General features: G+C 41.5%; 1 protein-coding gene across 2 annotated transcripts in view; it reads right to left on the bottom strand.

Annotated features, from left to right (window-relative positions):
- The window catches only part of SLC39A11 (solute carrier family 39 member 11), a 4,193,139-nt gene that overhangs the window by 1,912,937 nt on the left and 2,253,847 nt on the right, over positions 1-26,355 (bottom strand). The gene's annotated exons all lie outside the window — the stretch shown is intronic.

The following is a 26,355-nucleotide window of genomic DNA, read 5'->3' as shown; positions in this document are numbered from 1 at the left end:
ACTCCCTGCATGGGGTTTAGGGATCTTGCAGAGGTTTAGGTAGTTATTCCTGTATCCAGTGTCATTCCTTGATCTACTACCTTCCTCCTCAACTTTAAGTAGAGAACCCCCCCCCCCAAAAAACACTCATGTTTCCTTTTAAACTGTAGCACACAGCTCGCTACATTTGCAGTAAGAACCTGCCACAGTTAATGACATACACAAAGCACTACAGCACTTCAGTTGTGACTGTAAATATCAGTACCTCTTAACTTCTTAGCCCAATAAATCTGGAAAAAAGCCTAATATAATGGGAGGACAAAGGCCCACAAATAAGGGACAGATTTTAAATATTGATTTTTTAAACTTAGAAAGTTGCTAGAACAACAGGATGTGTGTTAGAATGCATTTGTCTGAGGGATATGAAGTCTAAAACTCAAAAGTATGTCATTATTTACTGACTTCAGTCCTCAGTAATTTGCTACTAAACCTCAAATTTTATGAGGAATAGACCAAAAATATGGAGCAGAAATCTGGACAGTCTGCAAACATCTGGACAGTTGAAGGATTTCTGAATGCCAGTAATGTGCTGAAGGCACACAGCACTGCAACACTTCCATTATGACTGAAAAATGAAGCCTGATCTTTATACTTTGCAACTGTGGTGGCTGCCCCCTTCACCCCACCATAGCTACACCTCTGGCAACTTGCTCCCCTTCTAAAATACGACCTCTTAATTTTCTCAATGAGATGAATTCCCAGTATGAAACACAGAGGATCTACTCCCTCGGGAATCTGTTCTGTAATGCATGCAACTATGTCTATACAGCTACAATTTTGCTTTTATCCTTTATCTTTTTTTTACTTTAGTGTTATAGTTCTTTGGACACATCTCTTGCTTGCAGAACAAACTCCATTATAAGGCCAAGTTCACAGAACGCACATTTATTATATACTGTGGGATGTCTTGAGAATTAATTATTTGAATAGATTAGAAGGCTCAACCAATTTATTTGAAGTCATCTTCAGTTTAAATGATGTGTATTCTGCATATGCTATTTTGCATGTTGTATGACTTATGTTCTGCAGTCTTAATGCATTTCTTCTTCCTAGAACTCCAGTGAAAATTGCATTACTGTCTTCCGGTCAACAAATAAATAAATGAATAACTAAGTATAATCTTCTCACTTAGTGGCACTGATTTTAACTAACTGTGGCTGCTACTCATCTTAATGTGAATACTTACAGATTTTACTTGTGGTGAGAAGTGTTTATTTGCCATTCAGGCTTACACAGATTCACTTGCCATTATATAGAATGGATCAAATGAGCAGCTACTGTGACAGACAAAGAACAAAAAAATTAAATCAAAAATCACATTTACAAATATAATTTGGCTACATCTGAATGCTCTAGGTAGTAAAACAATGCCCTAGACAACAGACACATGCAGACTAATTTAAAGTTGGTTTAGACACTATATTGGGTATATAACAATGCTTCTTCTATCAGTAAACTAGGTGGGTACACAGGAATGATTTCAGCTGTATGAAAAAATGATCTAGCAAAACAGCACATAACATAATGAACATGTAGCTTTGTGCAAAATACTGTGATCTCAGACATTAAACATAATGTAACATTAGCACAGTAGTATAATTTAACAAATAATTAAATGGTGAAAAAAGACAACAATGTTGTACTTTAGTTGAGGAAAGCCAAGTAAGACTGATTAAATATCTGCCTTGTTTAACTTCAATTGTGGACCATTGCAGTTAAACCTGAGTTACCAGCGGTTAAAAAAGGAATTATACAAAGACCCACCATTAATGTAACAAAACGTGCACGCTGATTGGTCAGCGTGCCCATTGTAAATCAGACTTATACTAATGGAAAAAGGTCCCTTCTGAGAACTGAAGAGCTTTGTTGCTATTATCTCGCTATGTTAAATGAGTTTAACATAGCGAGATATCTTAAAAAAAAGCAACAGAGATCTAACTTTCTCCATTGCTTTTTTTAAAGCTGTCTCTCTATGTCTCATAGAACACAATACATTTTAGGTCGGTCACTAAGGATGCTGTAGGCTTTGTCCTCATCTTACAGTATCTAACCAAAGTAGATCATGCTCATACCTCTCAACTGTCCAGATATTTTACAGAATGTCCAGATTTTTGCCTCATATTTTTGGCCTATTTCTCATAAAATTGTGGTTTTCAGGCAAATCACTAGCAAATCATTGAAGAGTGAAGTCAGAAAATGAAAGACATTTGAGGTTCAGACTTCAAATCCTTCAGAAAATTCATGCTAATTCAAAACCTATTAGTCTATCAACTTTCTAACTTTGTAAGAGCAGTATTTAAAAAACTGCCTATTTTTTGTGGCCTTTGTACCCCCATTATTTGTGGCTTTGTCCAGATTTCTTGCTCTAAGAGACTGAGAGGTATCCTCATGCTCCACGTATTCAATCCAATGAACTGTTCTTCAAATTTTGTTCAGTGTTCTGTAAAAACCTTATATGTTGAGAAATACTTTCAGCAGTAGAAAACACTCAAACTCATATGAGGTAAATTATGTCTGCAAGTTATAACGCTAGAGCTTAAGTAGCATATTGCAAAACAACTGTCTCCTATAAGCACATTAAAATGAAACACGCCACTGTAAAGTTTATATAGTTTTATTTTAAATGAACAATATTGCTAAGATGAATTTCACACTTTCATTGAAAATAATGCACCTGCATCTCTTTCACACACAAACACACACACACACAGACACAGAAACACACACCCGCGCAGGACATATGCTCTGTCTCAGAATGAATACCTCTTCATTCTATCAAACTGCAATCTTCATGGTGGCCTTAAGTGAACTGCCACTCTAAGTCAATGCCACTTCTCCACTGCACTTCCCTCCACATACAGTGCTGCCCTCACCCCCTATCCTGGCGTGCTCACACTATCCAGATTACTGTTTTTTCTTCCTTTTTTCTGACAGTTTGCCTTACTCTTCAGTTTTATCCTGTAGGAATTCACTCATTCAACATGTTCTATCTAGGCAATACTGCACTACGATAACTGTGGAAGAAACAAATGCATTAAGCCAGAGGTCTGCAGGTTGCAAAACCTACAGAAGCCATGCGAGTTCCAAATGCTCTGAGGAGAATTTTAGAGTTTTTAAATAACCTTTTCATCCAACGAAGGCGTGAATGGAAACCATGATTAAAGAAAGAAAATGAACCTTGAGAATTCGTCGACTTTGCTTTTTTTCTGCTTTCTTTCAGCATATCCTAAATGACCACAACTACATTGTCATAACTGCAGTGAAAACAATTGTATTCAGTTGTCAATTTCATCCAACAATGGCTTAAATGAAAACCATGATTAAGGAAAGAAGTTCAGTATTAACTCTTCCACTTTGCTTTTTCTGCTTCCTTTCAACACACACTAATTCACCAAGACTACAGTGTATAGCTAAAATAAGATGAAGGTATTAGGCACACAGAAACCACAGTGTTACAGACATCCTATTGTGCATTCCAAAGCTTTTTTCCTCAGCCTTTTCATCCAATGATAGACTGAACAAAGAATCATGTGTAAAAAAAAAGAAATTCACTTACTTTTTTATTTGAAGGAAGAAATAAATAGTATTCAGAGCTTAATGCTCAAAGCTGACCAAACACCAGAGCTTATCTTAAACAATCCTGTGTTTTTTTTTTTTTTTTTTATTGATCATTACTGTTATAACAAGGTATGACTGCGAGCAAAAGTTACTGCGGTTTTGTAAAGGAAATCCAACTTTTGTGTGGCTGTGGTACGGAAGGTCAGAGTGATGACATTATTGTACTTAATTTAACATTTAGCTGTATATTTTCCATGTGTTTTTTCTAATAGAACTTGACTTAAAATCTCTTTGACTTCTGTGGTAACTGATTTTGATTATCCTTTTCTTTTAGAATTGTTTATTCATTTGTAGCTGAAAGGATTCCTTAAATGAGTATGCCATTAGTGATTTGCTAAAGCACAATTTTCATGTACAGTGTAGAAAATGCTATGTTTATTTAAAGGTAACACCTGATAACACTGGTAACCTGTGTTCTACATGTCAAAAGTTGGATGATTTGCTTAACATTATTAGTAGTAAATCCAGACTTACTTTCACCTTTGTTCTAAACAGTAGGCACATATTAAAGTATTGCATGTTGCTTCACATAAAGCACAGTAGTTCTACAAAGACAGAATAGTAATCAAACAGCAGCAGACAGCTAGTCATTTTCCTCCACAGACATCTAAAACAATTACATTTACTCTGCTGCGTATATCAGGTGTCCAGTTATGTAGTCCAGCTTACTTCTCACAAATACTCACTAGTCTTGCAAAGCTATATAATGATTGCTTAAGCAAACAACAACAGGACCAGTTACTTGCATTCAGCCAACCCCAACTCCCCTCCTAGCAGTTATACCCCCAATGTCAGATGGCTACATAATATTATTTCACTGCCACACAAACAAGTTGCTACACATTTACGTATTCCAAATTGCTCCACAAAACTCACAATGCCATAAATATTTCCAAAAATATCTGGTTGATCACTGGCAGCGTCATTGTAAAAATAATAAAATAGCACTCATCTGACTGCTTCTATTTTTACGCCATTTCTCTCATCTCAACTGTCCAGAATTTGGAATGTCCATGATTTTGTCTCATATTTTTTACCTCTGTCCCTTATAACATTTTTGATTTTTCAAGTAAATTTGTGAACATTACAGTCAGTCAGCAAAAATCATGGATTAGAGATTTATAATTCTTATTGTTAAAAAAAAAAAAAAAAAAAAAAAAAAAAAAAACATGGCTTGAAGGCTTCACAGCTGCATGTGAATATTGCAAGGTCTCTGCTCAATGACCTTGAAATGATCAGTCTAATGTGATGTAAGATTAGTGGATCACCTCCCCTCTGGGTCACACGTCATACCACAGGCCCATTTCACTAACAGGATGCCTTATTTGCTTAGTTTTTAAACCAAAGAAAAAACATAGTTTGTTCCTCTAAAGATAAATAAATAAAACAAGTGTACCCTTACAAGTAGGATATCATAAGTGGCCACCTTGTTGGCCTACGTGTAAGACCGGCCCTGCCTTAGCGATATACACATTTAAAATCTGCTTGCAGTCAAAGTAATGTTTATGTGACTATAAACTACATATTCACATTTAAAATATGTCCTCAAATTAAATTTACAACAGCCTAAGAAAATCTTAAATGGCACTGTAAAGGCAAATGTTGCCTTTACAGAATGAAGAAGGACATGTATCTGCTATGGTAATCATGTATCTCTTATTTATTCTTTGCTTACTGCAATGAAGCTGTCTTGAACAGGAAGTCAGAGCACTGCTATGGTATGAACTACTGTGAGATAAGTGTAGTGTGTTCCATGTCAAGCCGTAAAAATCTGTACAACAATCACTGGCAATGAATATGTCACCTGATAATTTACTTTTTAACCCATATAGAAGAAATGTATTATTTGGCCCACTTTCAACTGATTTGTACATGCCACAAAAGTTTTTTGGTTAAAAACAGACTGGGGTTGCATGTTGCTGATACAAGTACATTTACTTTTATCACAGATTTACATGCATTCCCTCCTGACTGGGTATGTTAAAGGCAGAAGCTGAAGTACCATTAGTATAATCAGGTTAGACCTGTCTACTTATAGACACAGCTGTCTCGCCAATTTTTTTGACATCATCCTTCACCCTAACCTTTTTTGGAGGAAGAATACACCTAGATTTTACAGAGGTACATTAATCTACCCACTATGGCAGATAATTTAAAGTCTATCAGTTCTATGCAACTAAATGCTTTTGCCTGGAATAAAAGGTGAGTTTTCTGGTCAATGTAAATAAAACAATATTTGGTCTAAGCCTGACGGATTAATTACTCCAAATGCAGAATGTATGGGAATAGTTTCCACCAGAATCTGATTATATACCTTGTGTTAGCAAGTGGTTTATTTATTATTTATACTTTGTTGATCAAATTAGTCCTACTAGGTCAGCAGGCTCTTTTTAAGGGAAGACTCAAGGTGTCATTCAAACTTACTATGGGAAAATTGGCTAGAGCAATGGAGAGCTTCCAAAACTCTTTTAAATACCAGCTATGGGATCTTTTGCATCTACCACCAACTCAAGCAGATGGAACTTCTGTTTAATGAATATCTGAAGGATGAAACACTCAGGAGTGCAGCACCTCCTTTATGCTGTACTTCGCTATCAGTACTGGAAAAATTAATTAAAGTACTTGAGGTGGGGAAAAAAAGACACAGCATTCTAACCTTCCAGCTTCAGCTAACCCTCAAGCCAATGACAAATGGTTTAGATGAACTGTTAAGACTAAATCAACTGAACTCTAGCTTCCTTATCAGACTCATGTCCAAAATGCTACTGCTATACCAGAAAGGGAAGCCAAAAGTCGCTCCACTTCCACCATTAATACTTTCACCCTTACAACTTTTCTTTAAATTTCAGCTTCTAATTTCCTCGGCTCCTCCCACCTCCATTGATCTCCTACTTTATCCTTAGATCTCAGTATTGTACAGTATTTGCACATAATTTATGTTTTAAACTTATTTTACTACTAATATTAACTTCATTATCTGCAGTTACATTTATGACTGATCTTTAAGTGTCTTTACTAGCATTACTATACTTAATGAAGCTTTTCCTCTCAGGACTCCACTGAAAAGGTGCTCTTTCCCTAGCCAGACTATTTTAGTCAATAAAATGTTCATAAATAAATGCAAATCATCAAGGGTAAATTCGGTGAGCCTCAAAACTCTGAATTATTTACTTATTTATGTATGTATTTATTTTTGTAGGACAGCTTCTCCCACATGAGGCAAACCCACATGCCCTAAAACCTTTATATACTAAATTCAAATTTACAAAAAATAAGGAAAGGTAAAATCAATTTTGGGGAATGTAAGTTTTCAGTGAAACTGTTTTTGAGGACTGGAACTCACTGAATTTACTTTCACAGAGTTGTCACATGGCTTCTGTGTCTGTTGTCCTTTTAGTTGGAATGGTTACATCCTCTCAAAAACTCTTTACTTGTTAAAATGTAATCTTACTATTACTAAATCAAGTTAATTCATACCATTTTTTTAGATTTAAATAGTGGTACCTAGATGACCTTTTTGGGGGGGTGGGGAGTGGGAGGAGCTCCCTCTCAGAAGTAAATAATAGATCCACAGCAGTCCTTTGCTGCAGTTAAAATTAAGTGGTCACTATTTCTTGGTACTGATGTGTTATAGGTACATTAATAATTTTATGTACATAAAATTCTCCTGCATTCACAGTTTAATTATTCTTACAGTTAGAAAAGTATTTTTAGTTTCATCCCTATCTGCTGGTTTTAGCAGCAGTTATCCATAAATGTCACCCAACTGATTTCATTCAGGTAGGCATCTCATTATTTATTTCTCTGCATTCTTACTGACAAGATTGTTGGTATTGATGGTCTTTGTAGTGAATGACATATCTCCTTTGGACATGGTGGAATGCTAGTGCGTGAATGTACGGGGTAGTTGTGCATCAATTACTGTTGTGAAGAAATCTCACTGTCCTTTACTGAATCAAAAACACTAAACCTGTGATGCTGTTAAATTTGGTACAGAGTGGTTCTCTCTCTGTGTGTGTGTGTGTGTGTGTGTGTGTGTGTGTGTGTGTGTGTGTGTGTGTGTGTGTCTTTCCCCTCCAAGAAATGCAAGACATACTAGTGTGAATCATGTTACACCAAAATAAAGTGGAGATACAAACAGAAAAAAAAGAAGAAAAGTAGAAATTTGCTGTTATACCTTTTTTAAGTGTTTTGGCAGAGGATCACTCATGTACCGCTGATGAAGGGACCTGTATCATCAGCAACCCTGCTCCTTATATATTTGAACTCTGAGACCATTGTACCCTTTTGAAGGGGAAATAGTCTAAAACGCTGCATGTTCACCACATTCATTCACAATATAGTTCTAGAATTCTAAGGATCAGAGTTTTACTTCTTATTCATTCACAATCACCCCTTTTTCTGTACTTCTAATACCAACAAAAGTAAAACAGCTTTGGTTGCCTGCAGGGTCTGGCAAATGCTTGATATGCAAAAAAACAATGTCTGTTTAGAATAAAACTCCAACCTCTTTCTCATTACCTCTATCACTTGTTACAGAATATCTTGAAATTTAAATGTATTAAGAGCCAGTAAATGCGCAAAATAGCTTGTTTGTAAGTAGTTTCATGACGTTTATGAGTCTGTGGAATAAATGAAGGAATGCTGATTAAACCAAAGATTGCATAAAGAAAAGACCGACGTAAGTCAAGCATAATAATGTAGACTGGTCATTGATTGGGAAAAATGTCACCTAGTAAAATATTATAATGAAAGAATATTTTATCGGGCCAAACTAGTTCATTTCAATAAAGCTAATACCAAGAAGGAATTATCATACGATTTAACACAAACAGTTTATCAAAATAATACAAAAAGACTAGACCTTTCATTTATAAAGCCATTCCTACTTGTATAGGAATATGGGGAAAAATTACTGTATCTATTAACTATATATTTATGAAACTGTGTTGCATGAATAATCTATAACTCTGCAGCAAAGTTTAAGTGAATGTGAAAAAAAAAATCATAAATGGCACAATTGTAAACTTAAAATGAAAATAATACACCCTCGGATTTACTAAACTTCCATGCAGGACTAGCTTAGTCCAGCATGGAAGTGACCTTTTTAGGAGCAGGATGGCAGGGCGCCAAGCATATTAATAAGGCACGCTGCTCAAACTCCTAGGCTTAAACGTAGCGTGTAAGAGTGCAGGGGGCGTGTCTGAGAGCAGAGCTCTCAGAATAAACATGCCCCTGCAATGTCGAACAGTAGAAAGGGGTATGCAATGAGCAAGACCACTCACAGGTGACTGCATATCCCCACCAATAGTCCCCCTTGTGTATAACAGCAACAGAATGTAGTAAAAAAATGAAGAAACCGTATTTTTTTTATTAAAAAGCTGACTGAAGCTAACCGTAGGTGCGCGGGTATGCCCATTGCTTAGCTACAGTTAAAGCAGCTTAAAAGGCTGAAGAGGATAACAGGGAAGATATATGCAGATGAAGCAGCACAGCAATAGTCTAGTGGGCAGAGCATTCACCTAATGAGCAGACATTCCCGTTTCGAGTCCCACTGCAGCATATTTTATTTTACATGACAAATCACGTTATGGCCAATATTTTTGTTGCATAACCCACTAAATAACATATATTTATTAACTGGAGTACTGCAGTAAATGCACATGTGAGGTGTCAGTGTCATAATGAATAAGGCACTACTAAGCAGGTCTAAGCACAAATAAGCAGTAGTAAGCACATGTAAGCACTAGTAAGCGGCCTTAAGCTCGTTTGCGTGGCAGTAAGCAATGCCTATAATGGCTAAGCAATTCTAAAGCTAACTCTCTGTAAGCAGATGTAACGGCAGGTAAGCAGTGCTTACCGTCACGCAAACCCACTTACAACTGCTCAGAAGTGCCTTAATCACTCTGTATCCAACAGCCCTTGTTCTGCCTATCAAAAAAATAAACAGCCATGCAGGTCTCGAACCCAGGACCTTATACACTATAGTCCCAGTAGTTATCCACCAAGCCATCACAGAAGTACAGAAGAATGAGGTAGTAGTAAACATGTCCTCACCATAGTATAACCAAACTGAACCTGTGAAAGGCATCAGTATACAGTCATATGTGCTATAACCCACTATAGAACATACATATGTGAACTGGAGTACAGAAGTAAGCCCAGAAGTGAGGTGTAACTGCTGCCCCATAGTGCCTTTTTTAGGCAAAGCTCAAGAGTCAAACCCACCTCTGTAAACAGCACAATTAACAAAAAACTGAGGGTTATGCTACTCAATGCCAGGAGTTTAAATCTCAAAATGCATGCACTCAAAGCACTCCTCAGTATGGAGGACGTCGACATCTGTGCAGTAACTGAAACCTGGTTCAAGGCTCCAGAGAGCACCCCGGCACTACCGGGCTACAACTCATACCACACATTTCGGCCACAGAACACGGATCGAAACACAAAAGGAGGGGGTGTATCTATATTCATCAAGGATACCTACACCTCCAGGTTAGTGGCGCAAAATGATACCTCTGAGATCTTCTATGTGCAACTAACATTAGGGAAATCTGCAATGCAAATTGTGGCCTGCTACAGATCACCCTCCATGACACAGGACCACCACTCCACCTTTCTGGAGACAATGGAAAACATGAAGGTCCTACCAAATACCCTGATATTGGGCGATTTCAATTACCCTACCATTCACTGGGAAAACTACTCGAGTCAAATTCCAAGGCCCAGCGCTTCCTGGAATTCATCAACTCAAACGCCCTGGATCAGCTGATAAACTCCCCTACCAGAGGTGAAAACATGTTGGACCTGGTCATCACCAACATCGGCGACAGGTGTTCCACACCAGAGGTCAACCCGTCATTGGTTAGATCAGACCATAAACTAATCACTCTGGATGTCCATACCCCACCACCACCCCCAACTACGGAAACCACAGTAAAAAACTTTTCTAAAGCAAACTTCACCTTACTTAAGACAGAGGTGGTAAGTTTCACAGCCCCCCACGCTAAAGGATAACGCTGCCCAAGATGCAGAAACCTTTACAAATGCACTCTATGAGCACCTACAAGGATGCATGGGGCATGCCATTACCTAGCAAAACCAAGACTCACTCCTGTAAGAGAAGGAAACCAGTTTGGTGGACCCCTACAATAAACAGGCTATACAATAGAAGGAGGAAACTAGTTCAGAAAAAAAGCAAATCCCAAGAAGGAAAGACATCCCTGATCAGTATCAGTAAGAAACTGAGGTCCCTCATGAAATCATCCAAGACTAACTTCAAAAGAAAAATAGCCAGGGATTCAAAAGATAACCACAAAGCCTTCTTTAGCTATGTTAATAATCTAAGTGGCAACTCGCAGATATGCACTGAACTAGTGCAAAATAGCACAAAATATACTGAACCTAATGATATTGCCAACATCCTGGCAGATAGATTCAGTGCAAACTTTACCCCCCTCTTACCTCTAAAAGGGCCCACAACAATACAGAAAAAGTGTAGTGTCCCAAAAATCACAGATGCACATGTGAAAACAGCCCTTTCAAAAGCCAAAAACAAAAAATCAATGGGACCAGATGGTGTCCCAGGCTGCATCTTGCACGAACTACAGAACAAACTAACCCCCCACCTAAACACACTGATCAACCTCAGCCTCTCCACAGACTACATGCCCATAGAATGGCGCACAGCAACGGTTATTCCTCTCCGCAAAGGAGGGGCCACAACTGACCCTGGTAACTATCGCCTCATAAGCCTAACTAGCCTGGTCTGCAAGGCTATGGAGCACATCATCATGGAGCTCATTAACAAAGACACTGGGAACCTCCAAACACTTGACCTGACCCAGTTTGGCTTTGTTAAGGGCAGATCATGCCTACTAAACCTGGTTGAGTTCTTTGAGACAGTCACCAAGGCCATAGACGAGGGAAAGGTGGTTCACACAGCCTACCTTGACCTCGCCTAGGCTTTCAACACCATTCCCCACTCGGGTATTACAGAAAAACTCACCAGCCTGAACAAAAACCCCTATGTCACAAGATGGGTTGCCAACTGGCTTACAGACAGAATTCACATGGTAAGAATAGCAAGCTCCAGGTCTGACTCTAAACCAGTCACAAGTGGTGTCCCACAAGGCTCGGTCCTGAGACCCCTACTGTTCGGCATATACTTCTCAGAAGCACAGGCAAACACAGGAGGACTATGGCTAACCAAGTTCGCCGATGACTGCAAACTGGGAGCCATAATTGACTCTCTGGCTGACACAGACATCCTCCAAAAGGGCTTTACTGAGACAGACACCTGGTGTCAAAGTCATGGCCTCAAGCTAAATGCCAAAAAATGCACAGTCATCCCGTTTGAGAAAAACAAAACACCCACGAATTACCACATAGGTGGCAGCCCCCTTAATACAGAAGAGGTAATAAGAAATCTGGGGACCCAAGTAGATAGTAATCTCTCCTTTGACAATCATATTGCCAAAGTAGTTAGGAAATCCTTCTATGTGGCCCATCTAATTACTAACGGGTTCGCATCTAGAAATAAAGAGGTTACAGTGCCCCTCTACTCGTCACTCATTAGACCCATCATAGAGTACAATGCCCCATTTGGGATGTACCTCATAAGACACTTTCAACAGCTGGAAAGACCACAAAAGTACCTCACCAAGAGGATTACTGGTCTCAAACATATGTCCTATGCAGCCCAACTGAAAAAACTCTGGCTGTACTCAGTGGCATATCTCTTACTCAGAGGTGATCTCTGTCTGACTTACAAAGCCATGTCCAACTCAGAACTGATGGACATGCTCCACCTAAAGAAATCCAAGTCACTGCTAGCCACATGCTCTAGTGAGCTAAGCCTTGCCACAACAATAAATAGAACATGCTGGAGGGATAGATTCCTGTCACAGAGACTCCCCATGCTTTGGAACAAAATTCCAAATTACATCAGGCAGAGCCCCTCACTAACACTCTTCAAGAGAAACCTTGACGAGTGGATGGGTAACAGAAAATACACCCCTGGGATCACTTCATTGGCTCTACTTGACAGAGGATCAGTTAATTAATCAATGGGGAGACAAAAGCCGACACACTCTGGCTAGGCTTATAAATGCCCTTGGGCAGATAGCCTAGTACCTACCTATGAAGTCCCCAATAAAACACAAGGACCCCAGAGAGTGTACGTACACATCAATCAGGGATACCAGGCATACATATAAGGTGTAATGAATAACAACACAATGCCAAAAAGGCATTATAATGAAGGTCTAATGTAAGCAATGCTAAGCATTGCACAGGCCAGCTTAGGAGGTGTGAGTAATGTGTAGACCAGCTAATACTTTGTGCCCAGTGGTATACCTCTTTAAACAATGCCAACCTTAGATAAGCAGGTTTGCTCATAGCTTAGCCTTTTCAAAACTGGCCAATCATGGGAAAGTGCAGGAAATCGGCCCTACTTAAACCCAAGAGGCAGGAATACATCTCATAACTGGTTGTAGCTTCCCCTTGCAGGCACTATGGCAGTAAGGGGAGAAGGAGTGCACTTCCGGGTGCAGAGAAGGTCATGGCAGGACTCCTAATTAAAGACCATGCACAGAGAATGCTGCAGGGCCAGTACCAGGGCTCCCAATATAAGGCGGAGGCCTGGGACCATCTCACCCACGACCTCACCAGTGCCACTGGCATACCCCGAACTGGTGAGCAGGTCAGGTACCACTATGCTGACCTGAAGCAGCGGAAGGAGGACCTCTTGGCGGAGTGACTCCAAGAGGCGAGAGCATCAAGGGATGTTCCAGATGTGTGTAAGTATCACCCCAGTATGTGTGTAATAAGTGCCAGCTCAGGTATATCATGGATAGGTATGGCTAAATATTCCTCATGTCCCCAACAGCTGCAACAGAGTGGGCCGTGAACCAGAAGACCCATATCTGCTTCCTAGCCTGGTTGTGATGCGAGGCAGGTCAGTAATACTCATGCTTTTACTGTCATAGGAAATAAAAATAAAAGTAGTAGTAAATTAATTGCTAGTATAAAACCTGTATTGTTCAAGGTAAGTATTGCATACACTAGAGAATATGGCAGGAAGAGTCTCATATTGTTTGTATGACAACAAAAGTGTAATATCCTGACAAAACAGGTCTAACTACTGGACTGCATGTGTATATTTTGGTATCATATGACCATGCACCATAAAGTGAATGTGTAGGAATGCCTGTATATGACAGGTGTAATCTCCAGAGGCCATTTAGTACAACTGAGAGACACATAGACAGTAAACAGGGAAAATGCAGACAACAAAAAATGAAAAGCACATGCAACTGAGATGTGAACTGTTGTTCTTTTAGCACACGCAGCCACGGTTCAAATCCTGCCAGTGGTAGTAGTCTGCATATAGAATCATACCCCACAACTGTACAGATATGTCCAGAATGTCTATTAAAGTGACCCATATCTATTGTCTATCAATCTGTCCCCCTGGGAAATCAGTGGGATGATCCCAGATGTATAGGCAGCAAACAGGAAATACAACTGATTGACACACATCTAGGACAACAAACCTGGCACACTAGCAACTCCTTAATACCTTATGTGACTAAGAAGCCACGTATGTCCCATTTACACCCCAAATTGTTAAGCTGTGGTCAGAGTGTGTAAAGTAACAGAGTGAGACATATGTGCATAATAGGAATGTGGAACCTGGTACTGTGCGTGGGAACATTCATGTAGTGCTAATAAACATTCCTCCCACAGGTCTGTCAGATACTAACACTGTGCCCAGAAATACAACAATGATATGCAGTTGCCCTGAATAATGAGGTATTACACATCACTGTCAACCACAATGTCCTACAACATATAACTGTCTAGGAATTCTGTATAAGAGTGTTGTCATACAAGGTCAGAATGCATAAGCACAGGGGATTAATAAGACAGAAAGCAGATTGGAGATATACAGCAATATCAATATAGCAGACACAACTGTGATGGACAGTGTTTAATTTGTAGCAGACACAGCCATGATCTGAATCCTGAGAGTGGAAGTAGACTGCATATAGATTCATACCCCACAACTGTACACATGAGGCCAGAATGTCCAGTATATGTGCCCATATCTGCTGCCTGTCCCCCTGGTAAGACTGTGGGATGATCCCAGATGTGTAGCCGGCAAACAGGGAATACAAGTGATTGTCAACCATCATGAGAACACACCTGTCACGATAGCAACCCCCAAAACTATTAGGAGAGTAATATTTCAAGTATGGCCTATCTACACTCCCATGTTGTCAAGCTGTGACCAGAGTGTGTACAGTAACAGAGTGAGATGTATGTGCATAATACTAATGTGTAATTTGGAACTTTGTAACAGTCAGGTACTGCTAAGAAACATTGCTCCCACAGGTACATTGGATATGAACACTGTGCTGAGAAATACAGACCAATATAACTTGTACTGGTACTTTCCACCCTAGTATAGATTCATAGGTTGGTACTAGGCTATCAGCCCTAGGGCCTATACAAGCCTAGCCATAACAATTCCCTGGCTATTTCTTCCCACACTATTTACTTCCCTGGACCCCTGTCCAGCAGAGCTACTGACATGATCCCTGGGATGAATATGGCAGGGGAATATGTAGGGGATTGTGAGTGTTGCAGTTTCTCTGAATAATAATCACTGGTCACTGTCGCCCACACTGTGCTACATAATATAACTGTGTAGGAAAGCATGTGTGTGTCAGGTCACTAAAGGTGGAAGAGGGCAATATTCTAGATATGTGCAGGCACACCTGCATGTGCTCAACACATGACCAGAGTCTGTGCAGAAAGAGTTGGATAGTATAGTGCAAAACATCAACCTGGAATCCGGGCTTATGTGTACAAACAGTTAGTCAGTGTTAACAAACATTCCCTCCACAGGTATACCAGGTAAGAGGTGTATACTGCAGGTAAAATCAGATCATGTGCAATGATGACAACAGCCATATCACTGACCAAAATAAGGCTATAGGGTAGTGTACTAAGACTTGTAAGGTACAGAAAACAGCACTGACTAGGAAAGTAATGTGGACTACAGGAATATACTACTTGTTAATTGACATCCCCCCCCACCTTATCTCCAACAATAATTAACATACCGACCCCAGCTGGTATGTACTGACTCTGATAATGTCCAATGGTTTGATTGTTCCCATGCATGTGCCATATTGAATTATTCCAACATTGTTGGCATATTGCCATCAACGTATCTGCATGCTGTTCTTATTACCACTGTGGTCCCATATATGCATGTGTTTTGTTTGCTATGCAACTCTTCTGTATCTGGTGTCTGTTAATGGGAATATCTATGTATGCTGTTATACTTAACCCTGGAATGTGTGGACTATTACTAACCCATATATGATGATGAAATCTAAACACTATAGCACGCTTGGGAAGGCCGGTCCCAGCGGACACACCTGTCCCACTTCAGCTGGCCAAGGCACTGGGCACCAGCATGTTTGGGGCCAAACCCCAGACCTCCCTGTCCGTTGATCCTGCACTACCTTTGGGTGGAACTGCCTCAGGGGATGTGGCACCTGTCACCCGTAGCCAGGTCGGGGTTGTGGTGTGTAGAGCGATCAGCGAGCAGTTCGGTGATCTTCTACGTCAGCTCGAGGGCCGCGTGTCATGATTAGAGAGTCAGCCTGGCTCTACGGCTCCACCCCCAGCACAGCCACCTTCGGGGCTGTGAAGGTGCAGTGGTGACTGCCCATGGGTGGGGATCTCAGTCCCACTGTTACCACTAGGGGGCTTGGGGGCTTCCAAAATCCCAACACCCCTCCCCATCAAGGTGTTTACCCCCATGTATCATATACCGCCCATGTATCCATCTTGTTTGTCTTGTCTGTTAACCTACCCAACCTATCTCCCCAAAAATACATACTATCCCTCCCCAATATCCTACTCTCACCTGTTAAAAATCTCGCTCTATACATAGCTGTCCATTTCATACACATGTCCACTGGACACATGTAATCTGGTCTAATTGGTATTATAACTTATTACGGTTGTCCTTACCCCTCTCCCAGGGGTTTCAGTGTCCAAATTCTACCTCCAAATTCAGTGTATATGCACAGCTGTTGCTATAGAAAAAATGGGCAGCTATGGACCTTCCTACACCCTTCCTGCACATCCCTAGCTATTTTCCCTACTGTCTTTCCCTCTTTGTGCCCCTTTTTCACCACTTTCCTATTAACCCTTTTTTCTTTTCTTTTAAAGAAATTAGCGCGGGAGTAAGCACTTTTAAGCAGCAGTAAGCGGGTTTAAGTGTGTTTGCGTGGGGGTAAGCACTGCCTACACAGATTGCGCAATTTAGAAGTTAAATGAGTATAAGAAACTGTAACTGGAAGTTAACAGTGCTTACACCTCCCCGCAAACACATGCAAACCCGCTTACAACTGCTTTAAAGTGCCTTAATCACTCTGTATCTAACGGCCCATGTTCTGCCCAGCAACAAAATAAACAGCCTCTGCAAGGCTGAAACCTAGGACCCTGCCACCATAGACAAAGTGATTTACCACTAAGCCATGCCAGATGTACATAAACCTGATGTTTTCAGAAACATATCATCCAGCCCAGTCATGCAACAGTACAGAGAATGTATACCAACATCTAAATGTATGTGTGTGTGTAAATATATTAATATCTAAACAGATACAACATATCTATATATGTATATAGAAATATATACATATATATATAAATATATATGAACATATATACATGCAAATGCCTACATCGACACATTCACCTCCAGATCTAGTGAGGTCATTGTTCCCCTGTACTCTTCACTTATCAGACCAATGATCGAGTACAATGCCCCATTCGGGATGTATTTCACCCGACATCTGCAGCAATTGGAGAGACCCCAAAAGTTCCTCACCAAAAGGATAAAGGGACTCCAAAATCTGTCATATGCTGCCAGATTGAAGAAACTCCAGCTCTATTCAGTCGCATACCGTCTGCTCAGAGGTGACATGTGCCTGACATACAAGGCCATGTCCAACCCGGAATTAATGGACATGCTCCACCTCAAAAAATCCAAATCCACCAAAACCACTAGAGCAAGCGACTTAAACCTTAGCACGGATATAAATAGGACATGCTGGAGGGATAGATTTATCACTCAGAGACTCCCTATGCTGTGGAATAAATCCCGGTCCATGTGAGGCAGAGCACCTCGCTGACTCTGTTCAAGAGAAATCTTGACCTGTGGATGGGAGATCGTAGGTTTACCCCGGGAATCATCTCTGTGTCACTGCTGGACAGAGGCACAACAAACTAATGGGCACAGTATTTTTTCATATAAGGGGTGGCGTAAGCCACAAAACTTTGGGCTAAGCTTATAAATGCCTTAGGGCAGATAGCCTAGTATAAACCTATGAACCTATGTATATGTCTACACCTATATGTCTACATATACACAGCAAACTACATATATGTAAGCGATATATATCTATGTAGGTAGATACAGACATAGTTATATATATCCATATATGCATATATGGACATACCTGTGTAGATATCAAAGGGAGATTAACTAAATCATAAATGTCCACATGCACCATTAATGGGGTTGAGAGGCCCCAAACAATATACGTTTTGTATGAATAGGTATACTCAGCCCCCCCACAGCCAAACACGTCCACCCTGCAATACACTGCCAAGTGTTGCAGATCCCATAACTATGTCCTGACACGACATGGGCACAAGATGTTAACAGTACTACATCCCACCTGTATGATGTCAGGCTGGCATTGGTAACATATCATGCAGTACAATCTGGCTCTCACAGGAAATTTAAAATGTGGAAGCAATCAACATCCCCAGGATACATATACACAGACACATACATGCCAATACAGATATATATATATATATATAGATAGATATACATGTGACTACACATACACACGCAGAGATATGTACAGTAAGATACTCATGTAGTAGGCGCACACAATATGGAACAGCCACTATGCCTACAGTTAACACCCTAACAACTGGACACTGAATGAGCCACCCATACAAATGACATATGTTGCCTGCACCATATACCCACAGAGAGGTCATAAGATAAAACACCACACACAGGTTTGCAGAAAGGGAATACCTTTATTTGTGTACAGATGTATATGCCATGTCATAGAGTTATTCAGACACTAACATCCATATAAACAGAGTAATGCAACTGTGAAACAGTTATACTAATACAGTACAGTTATACTAATACAGTAGTCTGGAAAGGTCCACAACTGTTGCTGTCCAGGCCAAGCTCTTCAAATCATACAACAGTAATGACAGACTCGGCCACAGGATACCACTCAATCAGCAGTAAGTGATGCAGGTGTATAGTCCAGCAGCCCCTATCTACACTCTGTACACAATCACTAGGTGGTACAGACTTCAGCTGGACAAATGGGATGTAACTAATACATAACAAGGCATAACTGACACCATCACAGGCACACTGGCAAACAGAACAGTCTGTATGGCAGGAGGCAGTAGGCCTGCAGTAACCCACTTTGTGTAAGTAATGTCAAGATAGGTGAAATGTATGGTACTGTACATCCAGATACCTTACAACAGCTCACCCCTGATACCCCCACATTTTTTAACAGCCTTGGTTATGTATGGTGCATCCCCACCCAGACTCAATAATACAGGGCCATACATCACTGTTACATACACTGGCCTCTGGAATGCATATGGGCACACATGTATTATGTAGGTGAAACCCACACATACATGGCTCCAGCCCCACCGTATGTGTGGGGGATACAACAGCAGTGGACTGCTGGCAGGAATGGCAGCGTGGTATATGTATATGTGAATATAGTTTCATAGGTTCATAGGTAAGTACTAGGCTATCTGCCCAAGGGCATTTATAAGCCTAGCCAGAGTGTGTTGGCTTTCACCACCCCCTTAGATTAGTTCCCTGTGCCTCTGACCAGCAGAGCCATTAGTTCCTTGTGCCTCTGTCCAGCAGAGCCACTGCAGTGATCCCCAGGGTAAATATTCCGTTTCCCATCCACCCGTCAAGGTTTCTCTTAAAGAGTTCTAGTGAGAGGATCTGTCTGATGTATACTGGAATCTTATTCCAAAGCATGGGGGAGTCTCTGGGTCAGGAATCTTTCCCTCCTGTACCTCCTATTTATCTTTGCAGTAAGGTTTATATCCCTAGAGCGTGTGGCTCTCACGGATTTTTTTTTTTAAGTGGAACATATTCATCAATTCTGGGTTGGACATGGCCTTGTATGTCAAGCAGAGACCACCTCTGAATAAGCGGTATGCAACCGAGTACAGCTGGAGTTTCTTTAGTCAGACTGCATAGGTCATCTGTTTGAGGCCAGTAATCCTCTTGGAGAGGTACTTTTGTGGTCTTTCCAGCTGTTGCAGGTGTCTTGTAAGGTACATCCCAAATGGGGCGTTGTATTCTATAATGGGTCTAATAAGTGATGAGTTGAGAGGCACAATAACCTTCTTTGTTCTGGATGAGATCCCTTTTGAGATTAGGTGGGCCACGTAGAGGATTTTCTAACCACCTTGGCAATATGATTATCAAAGCAGAGATTGCTATCTACTTGGGTCTCCAGATCCCTTATTACTTTTTCTGTATTTAGGGGACTACCACCTATGTGGTAGTTCACGGATACTTTGTTTTTTCCAAAGGGAATGACTATGCACTTTTTGTCATTAAGCTTGAGGCCATGATTTTGACACCAGGTATCCGTCTCAGTGAGACCCTTCTGAAGGGTGTCTGCATCAGCCGGAGAATCAATTATGGCCCCTAGTTTGCAGTCGTCTGCGAACTTAGTCAGCCAAAGTCCTCCTGTGCTTGCCTGTACCTCTGAGAAGTATATACCGAACAGGAGGAGTCCCAGGACTGAGCCCTGGGGAACGCCACTTGTAACCTTTTTGGTGTCGGACCTGCAACTCTCACCATGTGGGTTCTGTCCGTGAGACAATTTGCAACCCATATCATGATGTAGGGGTTAATGTTCAGGTTGGTGAGTTTGTCTATAATACCAGAATGGGGAATGGTGACGAAAGCCTTTGCGAGGTCTAGGTAGGCTGTGTGGACCTCCTTACCCTCATCTAATGCCTTGGTAACTGTCTCAAAGAAGTCCACTAGGTTTAGGAGGCATGATCTGCCCTTAACAAAGCCAAACGTTTGGAGGTTCCCAATGTCTCTGTTAATGAGTTTCATGATGATGCGCTCCATAGCCTTGCAGACCAGGCTAGTCAGGCTTATAGGGCAATAGTTCCCGGGGTCCGTTGTGGTGATACCTTTGTGGAGTGGGATACTTGTTGCTGTGTACCACTCTGTGGGTACGTAGCCTGTAGAGAGGCTGAGTTTGAACAGTGTGTTCAGGTGAGGGGTTAGTTCATTTTGGAGCTCTTGTAAGACACAGCCTGGGACACCGTCTGGTCCCATTGAGGCTGTGTTTTTGGCTTTGGATAGGGCTGTTTTAACCTGTGTGTCGGTTATTGCTGGGGCCTTACATTCTTCTGGTATGGTCATGGGCCCTTTAGGGGGTGAGAGGGGTATGAAGTTTGCACTGAACCTGTCTGCCAAAATGTTGGCAATATCAGTTGGTTCAGTGTATTTTATGCCATTCTGCACCAACTCAGAGCAGATCTGAGAGTTTCCACTTAGGTTCTTGACATAGCTAAAGAACGTTTTGTGGTTATCTTTGGAGTCCTTGGCAATTTTTCTTTCGAAGCTAGCCTTGGATGATATAATGAGGGATCATAGTTTCTTGCTGATACTGATCAGGGATGTATTTCCTTCTGGGAATTTTGCTCTTATCTGTACTAGTTTCCTCCTTCTATTGTAGAGCCTGTTTATGGCAGGGTCCACCAAACTGATTTTCTTTTCTTGGAGGAGTGAGTCTTGGTTTTACTTGGGATAGCATGATCCATGCATTCCTGCAGATGATCATAGAGTGCCTTTGTATAGGTTTCAGCAGCTTGGACAGCATTGTCCATTGGCGTGGGGGCTGTGAACCTTTCCACCTCGGTCTTAAGCAACGTGAAGTTTGCTTTTGAAAAGTTTTTCACGGTGGTTTCCTTGATTGGGGTTGGGGCTGGAATGTGAATATCCAGAGTGATTAGTCTATGGTCTGATCTAAACAGCGAGGGGTTGACGTCAGGTGTGGAATACCGGTTGCCCATGTTGGTGATGACCAGGTCCATTATGTTGCTCCCTCTGGTGGGGGTGTTGACCAGTTGATCCAGGGCGTTCGAATTTATAAATTCTAGGAAGCGTTGGGCAAGGGAGTTAGTACTTGAGTAGTTCTCCCAGTTAATGTTTGGGTAGTTGAAATCACCCAGTATTAGGGTGTTTGGTAGGACCTTCATATTTCCCAGTGTCTCCAGAAATGCGGAATGGGGGTCCTGGGTCATGGTGGATGTTCTGTAGCAAGCTACAATTTGGATTGCAGTTTTGCCCGTTGTTAGTTGCACTTGGATGATCTCTGATGCATCGTGCTGCTCCACTAACCTGGAGGTGTGAGTATCCTTGATGAATATGGATACACCCCCGTCTTTTGTGTTTCGGTCAGGGTTCTGTGGCCGAAAGGTATGGTATGAGTTATAGCCTGGTAGTGCTGGGGTGCTCTCTGGAGCCTTAAACCAGGCTTCTGTTACTGCACAGATATCGATGTTCTACTTACTGAGGAGTGCCTCGAGTGCATGCATTTTGAGGTTTAGACTTCTGGCGTTGAGTAGCATTTCTCTCAGTTTTTGGTTACTTGTGATATTTACGGTGGTGGGTTTGTCTTTTGAGCCTTGCCTAAAAAGGGCACTATAGGGGCAGCAAGAGCCTTTGCCAGTATTCGAAAGCCTAAGGGTGACAGGTGCAAGACATCTCTTGCGAAACAACGTGGCTTTTCGAGCATATCATCCCAGGCAGACAGATACTGGATCCATTTGAATGTCACCAGAAACTGAGCCAATTCTTGAAGTTGATCATTTTTTCTTTATACTGTGGCATTATTCTTGGTGAGGGTAGGATGCTACAAAGGGTCAGGGTCAAACCTGCTGGGCTACATAATCAGAGAGCTCTTCCATGTCTCTTTCATGTAGTCCAGGGAGGTACGTCTCAGGTCATTCACTCCAACATGTACAATGACAGAGTCATATTTGTACTTGTTCTGGAGTGACCTGAGTGCTTGTGTTATGCGGCGGATCCTGGCGCCCGACAGGCAGCTAACTGTAACCTTCTCCTTGTCCAGCCTATTTAGTGGAACATCAGTATGCCTGACTATAGAGTCGCCTATCACTAGCGTGTTGGGTATGTTATTATGCCTTAAGGGCTGTGATTGCGTGGCTCACTGATTATGTGAAGTATGTGTTTCATGGTTGGTGATGGGCTGTGGAGGTTGCTTGGATGTCTGCTTTGGAGGTCTCTGTTGCTTTTGCAGATTTTTATTTAGAGCCTCCGAGTATGTTTTTGTGTATTTATGTGTGTTATTTGCCTGTGTTGGGTTGTTAGGTCTATGTGAGACTGGTGGTGTGTTGCAAGTATTACCTTTCTCCTCTTGACAGTCAGTTACAGTCTGGGGTTTAGAGAGCTTTGCCTTCAGTCTGGCTGTATAACTGCATCTCACACATATATTAGTGTTTGGTGGTAGGAGGAGAGGGTTGTCTGTGTACATGAGGCAGTTGTAACATTGTCTCAAAATTCCCAGATTCACCAATTGGACTGGAGAGTACACCGGAAACTTCCCTTTGGACATGCCTGAATAGGTAGAGTGAGCTGTTTTTCTGATTGACTGGTGGGTATGATTACAGAGCCTTGTCCTTCTGGACAGTATAAGGGGGACTAGTGCTAGGGGTATTTAGTGCTTGTTATGAGTTTTAAGCAAGTGCTGGGCTGTAAAATGAATGGTTTGAGTGTTAAAGTTGAAGGTTTGTCTAGTTCCAAGGGAAAAACTGAAGAGTAGACTTCGTGGAGTCCGGAATAATTTAACGCTAGCTAACCGGCGCTGCCCGGCACACAAAATTGCGTGAATGTGGTTTTTATATCAGAAATATTAGAGAGATAAAAATTAGCCAAAAATGGCCAATAAAACTACAGTTTTAGGGCAGAAACCACTCCTCCAAGGGCAGGTAGGCTGTTCAGAGCTCTCCACTCTCACTGGTGAACAAAGACATTTCCTTTTTGCCCAAGTAAGGTATGGCCAAACACAGAAGCTTAAACACAGTCCAGGTATCAGCAGGTATCTGAAACTGGACTTTTCTAGCTTAGTAAGGTGGGAAAATAGCAAGATGTTTTTTTTTTTTTTTTTTTCAAGAAAACAGTATAAACAAACAGTACCACTATCTGTATATGTATATATCTGGGTGCGTATATGCATATCTATGTACACATACACACCCATCTATATATGATGATATGTACATGTGTAATTATCTATATAGATATCTGGATAATCATATGTACATACATAGGTTCATACTAGGCTATCTGCCCTAGGGCATTTATAAGCCTAGCCAGTGTGTGTGTGGCTTTCGCCACCCCTTGGAATGAGAATACTATGCCCATTTAGGGTTTAGTTTACTGTGCCTCTGTCTAGTAGTGACAGAGAGATGACCCCGGGGTAAACCTACGATCTCCCATCCACTCGTCAAGATTTCTCTTGAAGAGAGTCAGTGAGAGGTGCTGCCTAACATGGACTGGGATTCTGTTCCAGAGTGTAGGGAGCCTCTGGGTTATGAATCTGTCCCTCCAGCACGTCCTGTTTATTTCTGTGTTGAGGTTCAAATCTCTCACTCTCGTGGCTCTGGTGGATTTGGATTTTCTGAGGTGGAGCATGTCCATTAATTCCGGATTGGACATGGCCTTGTACGTCAGGCATAGATCGCCTCTGAGTAGGCGGTATGCAACTGAATAGAGCTGGAGTTTCTTCAGCCGGGCAGCATATGACATATATTTGAGACCCTTAATCCTCTTGGTGAGGTACTTTTGGGGTCTTTCTAACTGCTGCAGGTGTCGGGTAAGGTACATCCCAAACGGGGCATTGTACTCAATTATGGGCCTGATAAGGGAAGAGTATAGGGGCACAATGACCTCTCGAGCTAGATGTGAATCCTTTCATGATAATTCACCATATTTCCTGAATATGGGGTGTAGTCCTACCTCAGCCCCTATAGTCCCAACTCCGTAGTGCAAGGGGATTTCAGTATGTATAGCAGGTATATTAGTAGACTATTGCTACTGTAATAGGGATTGTCTTCAAAGACATGGTGTGTGTGGGAGGTCACATCTGTTTTTCACATGTGCGCCATTGGCTACTGACAGACACCCTAAGGATATTATAGTACAGTACCGCTGCAAGCATGTAATGCTCCTGTGGACTATAGCAGAGATATTGGCAAATAGATGTGGACATTCTGACACAATCTGTACAGTCCTGAGGTATACACAGAATCCCTTAGTGCAGAACATGTGGACCAAGTCTGACAATATGGATGTTAACAGCCATGTAGATGGTTATAACATATAACGACTGGTATACATTCGCCCCCATAGGTTATGCATTCACACACCCCTGTCTGTCCTGACACATAATAACTGCTGGTACAGAGGTGCCATGGCCATATACTACCCACTAGATATTGACATACATCTGTACAGCATCTCACCTCTCCGTCTGCCATATATGACTGTTAAGGGAGGCTCGGCAGCAGTACATCTGGCAAGTATCTGCACATGACATCTCACTGAGTAAGTACACTAAGCTGCTAGCCATGTAACAAAGCACTGTGCAGTCTACAGGGAGACTGGCTCAACACTGGCGTACATCTCCTATGGGGGACTATACATGTACCTGCATATATAGCAGGCTCTACAGGCATGTCACAGCACAGGGTAAGATACAACTGTGTGGAAGTGCATAACTACAACCAATGTGAACACAGCCATAGCCACATATGGTAAGCTAGCATAATATTACAGTATATGGAATATCTGTTCAACACCATCCTGATATGTGCCACTCACACACTAATCCTACATATACTGGGCCACTACACAGTGTGGTCTGATGCCTGTCTGTGGTATGGGACATGTGTGTGTATGGCCCTACAAACATGTAAGCCAATAGGGTAACATACAGTGGAGTAGCATGTAACATCAGATAGGATGGGACCTGGAACGATGACATCTACCACAGTCTGTACACAGGCCAAGGTACATATTGACAATACACACACTGTTGATATTCACCATAAGTACACAAACCTCAGTACTGTACAAACAACCACAGAATGTCCAGGTTATGTCATCAAATATAACCCCTACTGTACATAACGTGTAGCAGTCTGATATCTCACTGGCTTGTTATCAGATATGATGACACTAATTATGGTGTACAGCACATATGCACCTCTTAATGCATGACATATGTACAAAGGTTGCAGAATTGTGGCAGGAAGCACATACACAGGGCCAATACTGACATGTTGCTAGGATAACATCTTACATTTACTGTTGTAACAGGGTTTGTCACAACATATGTCCTATAAGAGATATGAAGTCAGTAACTGTCCCAGCTTTCAACATCTACAGACTGCAATCCTCACACTATCTTCTGCATTTCGCAGATACATGCTCTGTGGGTAACGCATGAAACCACAGGCACCACACACTGCCCAGTC

Source organism: Protopterus annectens, chromosome 10.part0 (genome assembly GCF_019279795.1).
Source record: "Protopterus annectens isolate FY-2018-M chromosome 10.part0, PAN1.0, whole genome shotgun sequence".
In the NCBI taxonomy this organism is placed as follows: domain Eukaryota; kingdom Metazoa; phylum Chordata; order Ceratodontiformes; family Protopteridae; genus Protopterus; species Protopterus annectens.
This window is presented reverse-complemented; position numbering and strand designations above follow the sequence as displayed.